This window comes from Lolium rigidum, chromosome 7 (genome assembly GCF_022539505.1).
Source record: "Lolium rigidum isolate FL_2022 chromosome 7, APGP_CSIRO_Lrig_0.1, whole genome shotgun sequence".
Classification (NCBI taxonomy): domain Eukaryota; kingdom Viridiplantae; phylum Streptophyta; class Magnoliopsida; order Poales; family Poaceae; genus Lolium; species Lolium rigidum.
In genome coordinates this window covers 354703531-354715406 of record NC_061514.1, presented here as the reverse complement: position 1 = coordinate 354715406, position 11876 = coordinate 354703531, and positions in this window count along the sequence as shown.

The following is an 11876-nucleotide window of genomic DNA, read 5'->3' as shown; positions in this document are numbered from 1 at the left end:
TGGTAATTGATCAGGAAACTAACCATACATAATTTCAGAGTAGCTCAATTGTTTCCGCTAAACCTAAGTGGAAAATACGTAATTACGAATTATATGTGGGCATCAACCTCCACCCTTTTATATTTTGAGACCGATGAACATCTATCCTCACAAACCACTGATTCAGCTATTGAGGTAGTGGTACACTCCTTACAATAATCCTAATGTCGTTTACAATTTGTGTAGTTAATGCAACAGCTGAAACATCAGTAATATTTCCATGGTGTTTGCTTCGATGCAGCCCTAAATATACCCTGAAAAAATCCATTGAAACTTATCAATTAATGAAGCCAAATGAGAAAATAACTGAATGTCATGGTTGAGCGAATAAATACCTTATTTTTCAGAAACGTAATGTAGCAAATTGATGAGCAGCTTCATTATTTAAATAATCATCGTCTGTTTACCAAAGCTGAACCTAGAAAGAACAACCGTCTGTGTACCAAAGCTTATTGTATGAGCAGGTTCACCTTCAGAGTACGTACATGAACTTGAGATGTTGCGCATGAGTCCCAAAATTGCCATGAAACTACATATAGATTCTTTAATATTCAGAATAATAAACCATTTGAAAGTGTGTTTCTCAAATGATTATGGCCTTCAGTTAATTGTTTCAAACTCTCCTGCAGAAGAGGATACAAAAGGTGATCGAGAGTGATAAACATTGTAAATGGGGAAAATAAACTATATTGGAAATATAGTAGCAGGAAACTGATTTTGCGTGCAGCATTGGTTCATAGGGAAAAGAGCGTAGAATCAATCAGTAGTTTAGTACACTTAGTTACAGGCAAAAGAACACACAGTATATCAATCAGTTAACTTATAATGTAGGAACTAACTAATTGGAGGCGTACATCGGTTGCGGAAACTTGTACGGAGTACTTGCACCCAAGATGTGATGCCTTATTTGGAGGCATCTGAGGCTCGTTCGTAAAAGGGATCGTCAGACTGGACTAACAGTATGTTGATGCTCCGAGCTTCTTGTGCCAACATATCCCATGTCTGAACATGTGAATGAGCAACAATTGGAGAGAGGAAAAGATTAAGATCGATAGTACCTCTGTGAGGGAAATACATGAGCGACGTAGAGAGAAGAGACGTGAGGGGAGGTCCTCCACCACCACCGATCTATCCTGATAAGTGACATCCTGAAGCACGGTGGTGAAACCAGTCGCTGTATGGTGGAGTCGCGGAGATTGCGCTGTCTTCCCGAAAAAAGAATCTGCTGGCATCTTCTGTGTATAGGAGGAACCGACGAACTTGCAGGGGAAGCGATGCGACAATGCTCGGCAGAAATATTAAACGTCCAAATGCAGAGATCGGGGCTGATCGGGCCTGGGTGGTTAAATAGTGGGATGGAGTGCCTGATTTATTGCTACGGAATAGTGAGGCATATGGTGGCATGAACTGATTGAGCAAGAACTGAAATTAATGGGGAGGAAAGATGGAGCGACCGGGAATGAAGGGGAGAGGTGGAGACCTGCGCACTTTCATCAGGAATTGATTATTTGAGGCAAGTTTTCTGTTATCGACGGTAATGGCCAACTATTGGAGTAATGGAAACTGAAACGGATCATCAACTGATGATGTGATTTAAAAAGATGACATGTAAGATTGATGAGATGGCCTAGTACGTTGCATGATATGTGGATATTTTGCTGAGTTGGCAGCTGGATGCCTTGCATGTAGAGAGAAATAGAGTAGTGGGGGACTCCTATTGAGAGATAAAAGATCCCCCGTCCCATCCTATCCCATCCCACTAGTATCATCCATCCCTCTAACAAATTCCAGTAATCCTGCACGGACTGAATGGGACGAGCCCACCTAGCCCATGGGCAGCCCAGGGATCCCGATAGTCTTCCTACCCCTATCCTCTGAGTACTGTGTCACGCCAGAGGGGATCCGGCATCCGCTCCAGCGCCGGTTCGCTACAAGTGCAAGGTCGCTCCACGATTGGGCTCGCCGGCGACTCGAATCATGGCGCGTTGTCCTCCTAGCCAGCTCGCCCCCGAGGGAGATCGGCTGAGGTGCCACCTAAGGCAGTGGCGGCGCGATCTGTGTGCCCGGTCCACGATGCGGGCGTGCAGCTGGTCAACGAGGTGTGCCAACGGAAGAAGTGCAGCCACCTGCCACCGCGTGTTTCTCTCGCCACGCCGGCAAAGCCGGGAATGGCCCCTTCGCCACACAGATAGGCAAAGCAGGAAAGGGAAGAGGCACGTGTTGTGGAGCGCGAGCGCCGGTGACCTATGCGCCTAGCTCGGCCGCTGATCCGCCATCCCGTTGTTCCTTGCCCCGGAGGTCGGCGTTGTTCCTGGCCCCGGAGGCCGGAGCGCTTCCGCGCCAGTTCCTCGCTGGAATAGGAGGGGATAGCTAACACGAGCGTCCACAAATAAGTGTACACGCGGGTTTTTCAAGACAAATTATGGAATGGAGTAAAAAGTACATCGGGAAGATGGATCTCTTCTCTTTAATGCTTTCACCTCCAATAAGCTAAGTGCATGTAGAAAACAAGAAGAATATGTGATTAATATTATTGGGCTTGATTTTCGTGCGATGAGAGAGAAGCAATTAAAATGCATTGGGAAGATAGGAATACACTTTTTTGTGGACAAAGTTTAGAGCTAGATGTCCACTTATTTGTGGACGGAGGGAGTAGGTATGTCCTTAGGGCACGGGACAGCTCCAGGAATAATCAATAAGATACGTGATACCGTAGGGATACGCGTGATTTCGGTGGGACAAGTGGGACATGGATTCATGGGAGACTGGGATAATTGGATGATTAACTAACGGAGCTGGACATCCCGAACCCATCCCACCTGAAATCCTAGGGACCAACATGTTTTCTGACCTGATTCTTGCGGTCACCCTCGATAATCATGTTATGCATGATCACATAATCCTACATCACCTCCCATATTTGGTCGTGAGACCAACTTAGAGCAGGATGCCGGACGATTTCAAATTGAGCGTGAAGCACACCAAATACCCACACCAAATGCACAACATGATCATCGAGGATGACCGCAAGGATAAGGTCAGGAGACATGTTGGTCCCTATGTGTCAACACCCGGATTTTTAAGTCCAGATGCCTATTATGCCATACATCGCAATCCCAGGAATATTGTTGTTGCGAGACATAATAGTTGAATATCATAGAGTCATAATTTATTACAACACATAATCATCTTACAAGGGTAGATCACATGATCCAATATTACAATAGTAGTTGATCTATCGATCAACGAACATCACAAATAGCGGAAGCGAAGTAGTAGTGGCTATCTAATCCACAGGCCAACGCTTGACGTCAGGAGTAGTCCTAGTTGTGGTAGACGTCCTGCTGTCCATCTTCCTCGTATCTGTCTGTTCACCTTCATAGTCCGGCCATTTGAATAGCCAGGGGACAAAGCCATGAGTACTTTTAAAGTACTCGCAAACTAATACTAGTGTAAGCACCATCAATTATAGTAAGGGGATACTAAGCTCTAGGTTTATTTGCATAAAGCCAAATTTATTTCATAAACATTTAGTAAAGATGCTTGAATCACTATACTAACTCCAGTGGGAACATTAGTGTCATTCCCAAAACTCTGTTGTGATTCAATTCAAAGTTCACCATTCACCTTTCAAAATCAAATCACAAGTCATGTGTCACATTTTTGAAAATGGTCTGATGACGGAACAGTATGGCCTTTCCAACCGTCCATAACCGTGGACACGGCTATTCGAATAGTTCTACACTCTGCAGAGGTCGTACACTTGTGCCACAATATTTGCAATAATCCGTCGTGGTTAATCGGCCCTGATTTATCATACTCCGTATGCGGACTACCAACCATAACCTTTCACTTACATACTCTAGTATGAGCACCTCTCCCCATGAGCTTGGCCTCCCGGTGAAAACCGCAGATCAACCCGGAACTGCACAGGGCTTGGGCCGGACATTCACCTCATTCCACATCATATCGCATCGTTTTGTTTGTTGTAGAGGCAGCCTTCGGCCTAACCCCGATGACGCTTGTTTAGAGGGAACCCATACTAAAGCACATAAATTTCTAGTTAAGCCCTTACCCATATTGGGTATTGTGGGGGTACTTTCAAATTGGAATGGTATCGCATCCGAACCCAACCATCAGTTTTTGTAAAATTCACCAAGTCATTCACAAGTCATATTCACCTTCAAAATCTTTCAATACAATGAATCATCATTCCAAGGTTTTCAAAGTCATTTCATTTCACAAGTTCCCATCTAGAGTAATCAATTTTATTTATTTAGCAATAGCAACTAGTCATGAGGGGTGCTAACTAGCTTTTCTTGCTCTAGGCTAACTTTGATTCTCTTGTTCTACTCTATATCTAAACCAAGTGAATCATGAATCAAAAAGTAAACTTTGATAAACAAAATTTAGAAAAGCTTGTAAAGTAAAAAACTTGGGATAGGAGCATTAAGCATAAAGTAAAAATAATGGTGCCTTGCTCTTGTAGAGCTTTGCACAAGGGAACCTTGCAAGAGTGTTAGCTTGCAAGAATATTAGCTTGCATTAGTCTAGCTTGCCTTGATTGGTGAGGTGATCAAAGTTTTCTGGCTCTTCCTCCTGGTAGAATACCTCCTCCTCTTGATAGTCTCCGGTACTAGCGTCTATAAACGAATACGAGGATACAATCACCAAACAATACTTAAGTAAACTTAATTAGCCTTAATGGCTCACCCAAATGATCTAGCATCACTATTTAATATTTATCCAAGAATTATTCTAGGGTTTCCTTATTCAATATTAGGAAAATAATCTCCTCTCATTAAAGATTGGAATTAGGGTTCTCTTTGGTTTGGGAGAAATAATGTCCTCTCATTGAAATCTTCTTAAGATTTAATCTTCTCAAATAACCAGGGAGGATCACATGTTGACCAAGGTCAACACTTCACACTTATCATTTGAGAGAAAAGGTTTAAATGAGATTCATCATCTCATGTGATTTAAATAACCATGGCAATATTAAATACTATTTTGATTTAAATTCTACAAGTGAGCAAGTATGAACCTATGCAGTAGAAGTCATCATATTACTTCATATCACTTGAGAAAGGGTTTTAAATGAGGTGCTATACCTCATAGATTTAAATTCCTAAAATTTGGGTATAGTTTAAATGGGCTAGTTTTGACTACATAGCCAATATTTTGATTCTAGCCCATGATCATGTACAGAACCCATATCATATTTTTACATAGTAAATTAGAGTTTGTTAAAAGTGAATTATTGCAATTGGATTCACTTCAAAATTCAAATTGGTTGATTTTTAGGATTTATTTGAATACATAAAAGTCTCTGTTTTGTTATTTTTGCTATTCAAAAACTACACAAGGTATGAGTTTAAATCCAGTGGGGTTAGTTAGAGCAATTCATAAGCTTTCCAGAACATTTGGATTTGCTAAATTTGAGTTTGTAGAATTTGAACTATTCAAATTTGAAGTGGGCAGCAGTATTGGATTTGAACTAAATGGATTAAACCAAATTTAAATTACTGGGCCACGCGGGAAAACCTAACGGGCCTAAATGAAATAACCAGGGTAGCACGGCCCAGCAACACAGCCCATGTGCGTGGGCCGCCTGACGAGGTGGGGCCTGCCTGTCTGTGACTCTTAAACGCCGAAGCGGTACTCGGCAACGTGCGCCGTTGGATCGGATGGAGATCGCACGGCTGAGAGTCGTCGTTGTCGACGGGGAGGGGAGCTCGCTGCGCCGGCGAGGTAGGGGGTCGGCGGCACGACGGAGGCTCCCGCGGGGTTCTGGTGGGGGCGAGGCGGCGTTGTCGACGGCGAGGAAACGTCTGGTAGCGGTGGCGAGGCCCGGGGCGACGTAGACCGGCGACGGTGAGCTGCGGCCTCCGGCGGCTCCGATCTTGAAATTCCGGCGGTGGAGGTGCTAATCGGACTAGCTAGTGATGCGAGGAGAACCAGGGGTGAGAGGGGAGGAGAGTTTGTGAAGAAATGGTGCCCGGAGCTTCTCTATTTATAGCGGGAGAGGTGATGCCGCGGGTGCTGAGAGGGGTCGCTCATGGCGTGGCGTTTACGGGACGGCGAAGGGGCAAGCTACGATGCGCGTCGGGTAGGCGACGGCTAGGCGGAGCTAGCGCGCGTGATGGCGTGCGAAATGATGGTCTGTGGCGTGCTAGCGACGGAGGTGTCCTTGCGGTACCGCGGCGGAAGGTTTTGATCATGGCGACGTCGACTGGTCCTCCGCAAGCGAGTGGGCATGTCTAGCGTGTAGCTGGAGTGGTGAGGATGCGTGATGCAGAAATAGGGAGGTAGGGGAGGACTGAGGCGACGACCCGGCTCGCCGCTCTGGCGTGTCCAGCGCACGGTGAGCGTGCTCACTGGCACGTCATCGGACGTGCATGGGCGCGTCTGGTTTGGCCAATGTGGGCGTCGCGCGAGTTCTAGGCTGGGCAGTGGTGATGATCAACGAGTACAAGGCGTGCTCCAGGACATGATGATCGAGAGAGAGGAGGGCCAGAGAGGATCAGGGCTTGTGTGTGTGTCATGTGCACGACATGGCCAAAATTTTGCTGTCTCCCCACTTTATTCAGCACTAGCAAGGACATGCACTGATGCAGGGAATGCAGGGGAGCCCAATGATCACAAAATTAAAGTGGTGGAGGCAAAAATCCAGTGGGTATAAGCATGTAACACATTTCCAGATTTGTGCACCCAAGGTGCTCGACACAATGGCCGCATGAAAATTCTTTTCAAATTTTGAAATTTTTTTTGGTGCAACTCAATTGTATAAATAAAGTGAAAGAATGGTGGTGGTGGTGGTGGATTTGGTTAAGGTTTGTGAGATTTCAAAATGGGGTTGATCTTCACATTAATTCAAAGTCTCCACTTGGCACCTCTTTGCTGGTCAACCTGGTCAACATCAGTGATGATGGTCAACATAAAAGTTGTTCACTTTCATATGGTCTTGGATGACATGACTTTGGTTGACCAAGGTTAGTTGAGAAATCAGAAGAAAAATTGGTGCAAAGTGGGGAAGAAAATAAAATTGGGACATGTGACCATTATCACATGTATGTGAGTTTTGAATTTTCCTTTGATTTGATTCTTGTTTCCTTGATGCAATTGTGTTTATTTATCATATATAAGAGTTTTACAAGCAAGGGATCAAGCAATGGTGGCCTTGGTTGAGGATTTGCAAATTTGGCTAAGTGTATGTGAGGTAATTTTGGGGATTTTCTCACTATGTGATTTCTCTCCATTTGATTTGACTTTGGTTGACTCTAATGTGATTCTTATGGGTTTAGAAACATTTTAAAATCATTGAAACCAATTCAAATGGTCTTGTTCAAAGATTTGCAAATTTGGCCTTAATACATAAGAGGTGAGGTGTCAAATTTTACTAAACTTGTAAGTGGGTGATCTTGCTTTACTTAGACATGGGTTAGGGTCAATTTAGTGTTATATTAGGTTGAGAGATGGTTTCCCATCCTTTGGTCAAGGTTTAGAGTCATAGGGAAAAAATTGGTGAAATGGCTAGGTGCCACATATGCCTCTATGCATATGTTGCATTTAAAATTTAATTTGACTTGGATTGGCCCAAATGGTGTTGTTGAGTGTTGAAATGGTATATGGAAATGATCCAACCATTCACAACAAGTATTAGGGTCAAGGTTCTTAAATTCACATATTTGCATTTTACTCTCATATGCCTCTATGGCATTTTTAGTTTCTTTTTATTTTCTTTGGAAACAACTTGGATTAGGTTTGATAAGTACTAGGTAAGGTGTGTGAAGGTTTTCCAAACCTCTAAACAAAGTGGAAGGTTCTAGGGTAAAGATTTATAATTATAGCCATAGGCACATATGCCTTTTTCTTATTTAATTTCCTTTTATTTTATTTTAACTAGGATGGTGAAAAGAGGGGTGAGGTTTAGGGTTTTAGATCACTTCAAATACTAATAACAAGCAATCATGGCAATTGCACAAGAATTAAGCAAGATCACTAAGTATCATACTCTATTTAATAAAAGTTTTTGTTGGTTCCAAAATTTGGAACTAGGGAAGTGCATTGTCTTTGTTTTGAAATTTTTGGGATGTTACAAACCCTTCCCCCTTAAACAAATCTCGTCCCGAGATTTTAAGAAAAGTTAGGTTCCTAAGAGAGATTGAATATTTTATTAACAGGAAGACATACTTGGCATGGTCTGGGGTGCTTCCTGGGCTTCAATGGCAGTCATGTGGTAGAGGCGACCGTTGTTGTTGTTCTGGTTCCTTCTACCGGCGAAGCGGCGATTCGTTGTCAGGCAGGTGCAGCGGTGTTGGCGGCAATCTTGGCAAGCTTCTTGGGATACTCATTGGAGTAGTGGCCCACAACTCCACATTCATAGCAGTTGATCGTGGATTTGTCCTTGGGGTTGACGGGAGCAGTGTTGCTTCTAGTTATTGGGGCAGTGTTGGTGTTGGTGTTGTTCCCATTGTTGCTGTTGTTGTTGTGGTGGCTGTTATTGTTGTTTTTTTGAAACCTTGGACAGTAGGGCGAGAAACCCTACTGACTTAATGCATTAAACTGGGGCAATGACAGTTACATATGTACAGGGGTGGAAGGAGGGTGTGAGGGAGGATCTATCTAAGGACCTTTTTAGACTAAGGACCTTTTTACAGAGAATCAACTACAGAAGTAATAAAGGGATGTAGCTCTTGCTTAGTCCTATGAACCAGCAAATGAAAGTCCTCTTTGAAGCCAAGGATCCAGTTCTTCAATTCTGGATTAATCCCTCTAAAATGCCAATTATTTCGATCTTCCATATATTCCAGTCGACACTATGAAGATCTCCATGAACATTGGTTTTCTCCAGTTGTTCTTCCCCTGTGTGATGATCTGTAATCTATCACCTGACTGAGCCCAAATACAATCTAGACAGTCCCAGCATTGCTTAGCAAAATTGCAATGGAATATAAGGTGTTCCACTGTTTCCTCAGGGGGATTGTGACAGAGCATGCAACCAAATCCAGTACTCAGGACCATATTCCTTCTTCTCAGCATATTTCTTGTGTTTAATCTGTCTGAAATAAGGAGCCAGCAGAAAAATTTCATTTTAGGAGTACATTTAGATTTCCATAACCAGCCATACGCTGCATGTACTGTGATATCCCTGAAGCAATATTGATAGTATTTCTGGGAGGTGAAGACTGTGGCTCCCCAGTCATAAACCCATCTATCTCTGTCTTGTGAGTCCAACACCAATTCTCTGGATGCATTTTGAAGATCCCTAATTTCCTCTCTAGCTTGAGATGATACAGGTAACCAGAAGTTATCAGCAAGAGTGGGAGCAGTAATAAAATCTTGGACAGATTTATCTGCATCAAGTGCAAAAGAAAAGGCTCTTGGGTACTTCTCAGAGGCAATGTTCTCCATCCAACTATCTTTCCAAAATAGAACATTTGTGCCATCACCCACCTGACAGGAAGCTATACCCCTGAATAATGGGGTGAGTTTGAAGATATCTCTCCACCAGAAGGAGCCTACTGGAAGCATGGCATGAGGAACCTTTTCCTGATAGTATGACTTCCATAATAATGTGACCCAAGGTACATCTTCACGGTTATAGAATTTATGTAGATGCTTGAGAAGAAGGGCTTCATTTTGTAGCTTAAGATTTAACACTCCTACTCCTCCTTTTTTCTTTGGCCTACAGACTTTATCCCATGCAATTAATGAGAAACATTTCTCTCCTTCATCTGTCTTTTTATTCCAAAGACAATGTCTCCTCAACTTCTCTATGTGTTCAAGGATTTTGGGGGGAATCTGTATGGAGCACATAGCAAACATTGCAATAGAGGTAAGCAGAGAGTTTATTACTGTCACTCTTCCACTGTAATACATCATCATGTAGGAAGCTGACATTTTCCTCTCAATTCTATCCACCAGAGGCATTAAATCCATCACTGTAGGCTTAGTAGTACCCAGAGGTAATCCCAAGTATGTGAATGGCATCTTCCCAATGGAGCAGCCAAAGTTTTGGGCCATACTTACAGCAGTTTCCTCTGATAAATTAATTGGGATAAGCACTGATTTACTATAATTAATATGTAGACCAGTGGAAGCTGCATATTTGTTCAAAATATCTTTCATGATCATCACTTGTTGAGTACATGCTGGCATAATGATGAGAGTGTCATCAGCATACTGTATCACAGGGTAATCCATACCATAATCAGGAGAATAGGGGGCTTGTAGTGTATGATCCAAGAAGGCTTTGTTAATGGCAGATTGCGGTAAATCAGCAACTAGAACAAAGATAAGGGGGAGAGTGGATCTCCCTGTCTTACACCTCTTTTTACGAAAAATTGTCTCCCGGGGACTCCATTTAATAATACAGACCGATTTTCCAGAAGCAAAAATGATAGAAATCCATTGTATCCATTTCTCATCAAATCCCATTTGTTTCATTATTTTGATCATTGCTCCATGATCAATTGTATCAAAAGCCTTTGCAAAGTCCAACTTAAGCAAGATTATTTCCTTTTTGGATGCAGAGCATTGATGGATAAATTCAAAAGCCCAAGCAATACAGTCTTGAATGGTCCTTCCTCTAAGAAAGCCATACTGATTTTTGTGCACAATTCTCAACACCACTTTTTGCAGCCTATTGGCTAGGATCTTTGTGATAATCTTGAGACAACAATTCAAAAGAGTAATTGGCCTGAAATCATTAACAGATTGTGGAGAGGCTACCTTGGGTATAAGTGTAATATGACCCATATTAATACTCTCAATGTCCAACTTCCCCTCATAAAAATCAAAACACAGTTTATAAATATCATGTTTGATAATATGCCAGCATGACTTGAGAAATTGCCCATTAAAACCATCAGGACCAGGAGCCTTGTCTATTGGCATATGTTTGACTACCAAATCAATCTCCTCTGTAGTAAATGGCACAGAAAGTTCTTCTAACCCTGGCACAGGCTGAATCATCTCTGCTGCAGTTCAAATAACATCTCAGGAGCCTGTGATGTGCCTAATCTTTCTTTATAGGTATTAAAATCAATTGTTCTTTCTCTTTATGCTCAGTAACAACAGTACCATCTGGTAAAGTGAGTTGAGAAATGGAGTTTCTTCTATATCTTTACGTAGCCATTGATCGAAAGAATTTTGTGTTCTCATCACCAAATTTAGTCCACCTAACGAGTGCATCTCTTCTTCCAATATTGTTGTTGAAAATTCAACGGACATAATAAATGTTTCTTTAAGATTTTCCTAAAGTTACTCTACGGCGAGTTAGGCCTCTCAAATCCTCTAGCCGATCCAGACCTCGGTAGAGCTTTATTGGAATTCTCAATGCAAACGAGATAACTTGGAAATTGACTTACTCCATTTTTTCAACTCATATCTCATCCTTTTGAACTTTTCATTCAAGTTTGCAGCACTTGGAGCTTTTATGTGTAGGTTTAGCCCAAGTTTTTGCTACAACTTCTAAAAAACCATGGTGTGCCACCCAATAATTCTCAAATCTAAAGATCTTACTGCTAGGGATTGATGATTGAATTGACACCAGTAAAGGAACATGATCAGAGGTGGGCTTTCCTTGTGGCAAAACTACTGTAGCTGGATAACTTAGAGTCCAATGCATAGATGTAAAAAACCAGTCCAACTGTTCCAGCAATGGATTATCTTGCATGTTGCTCCAGGTATACTTTCTTCCTTTAATAGGGATTTCAGTAAGGTGTTGCTCTCTGATAAAATCATTAAAAATCATCATATCATTAATATTGCCACCAGCTTTATTCCTATTGGATGGGGATCTAATAAAATTAAAATCACCCATGATTAACCAG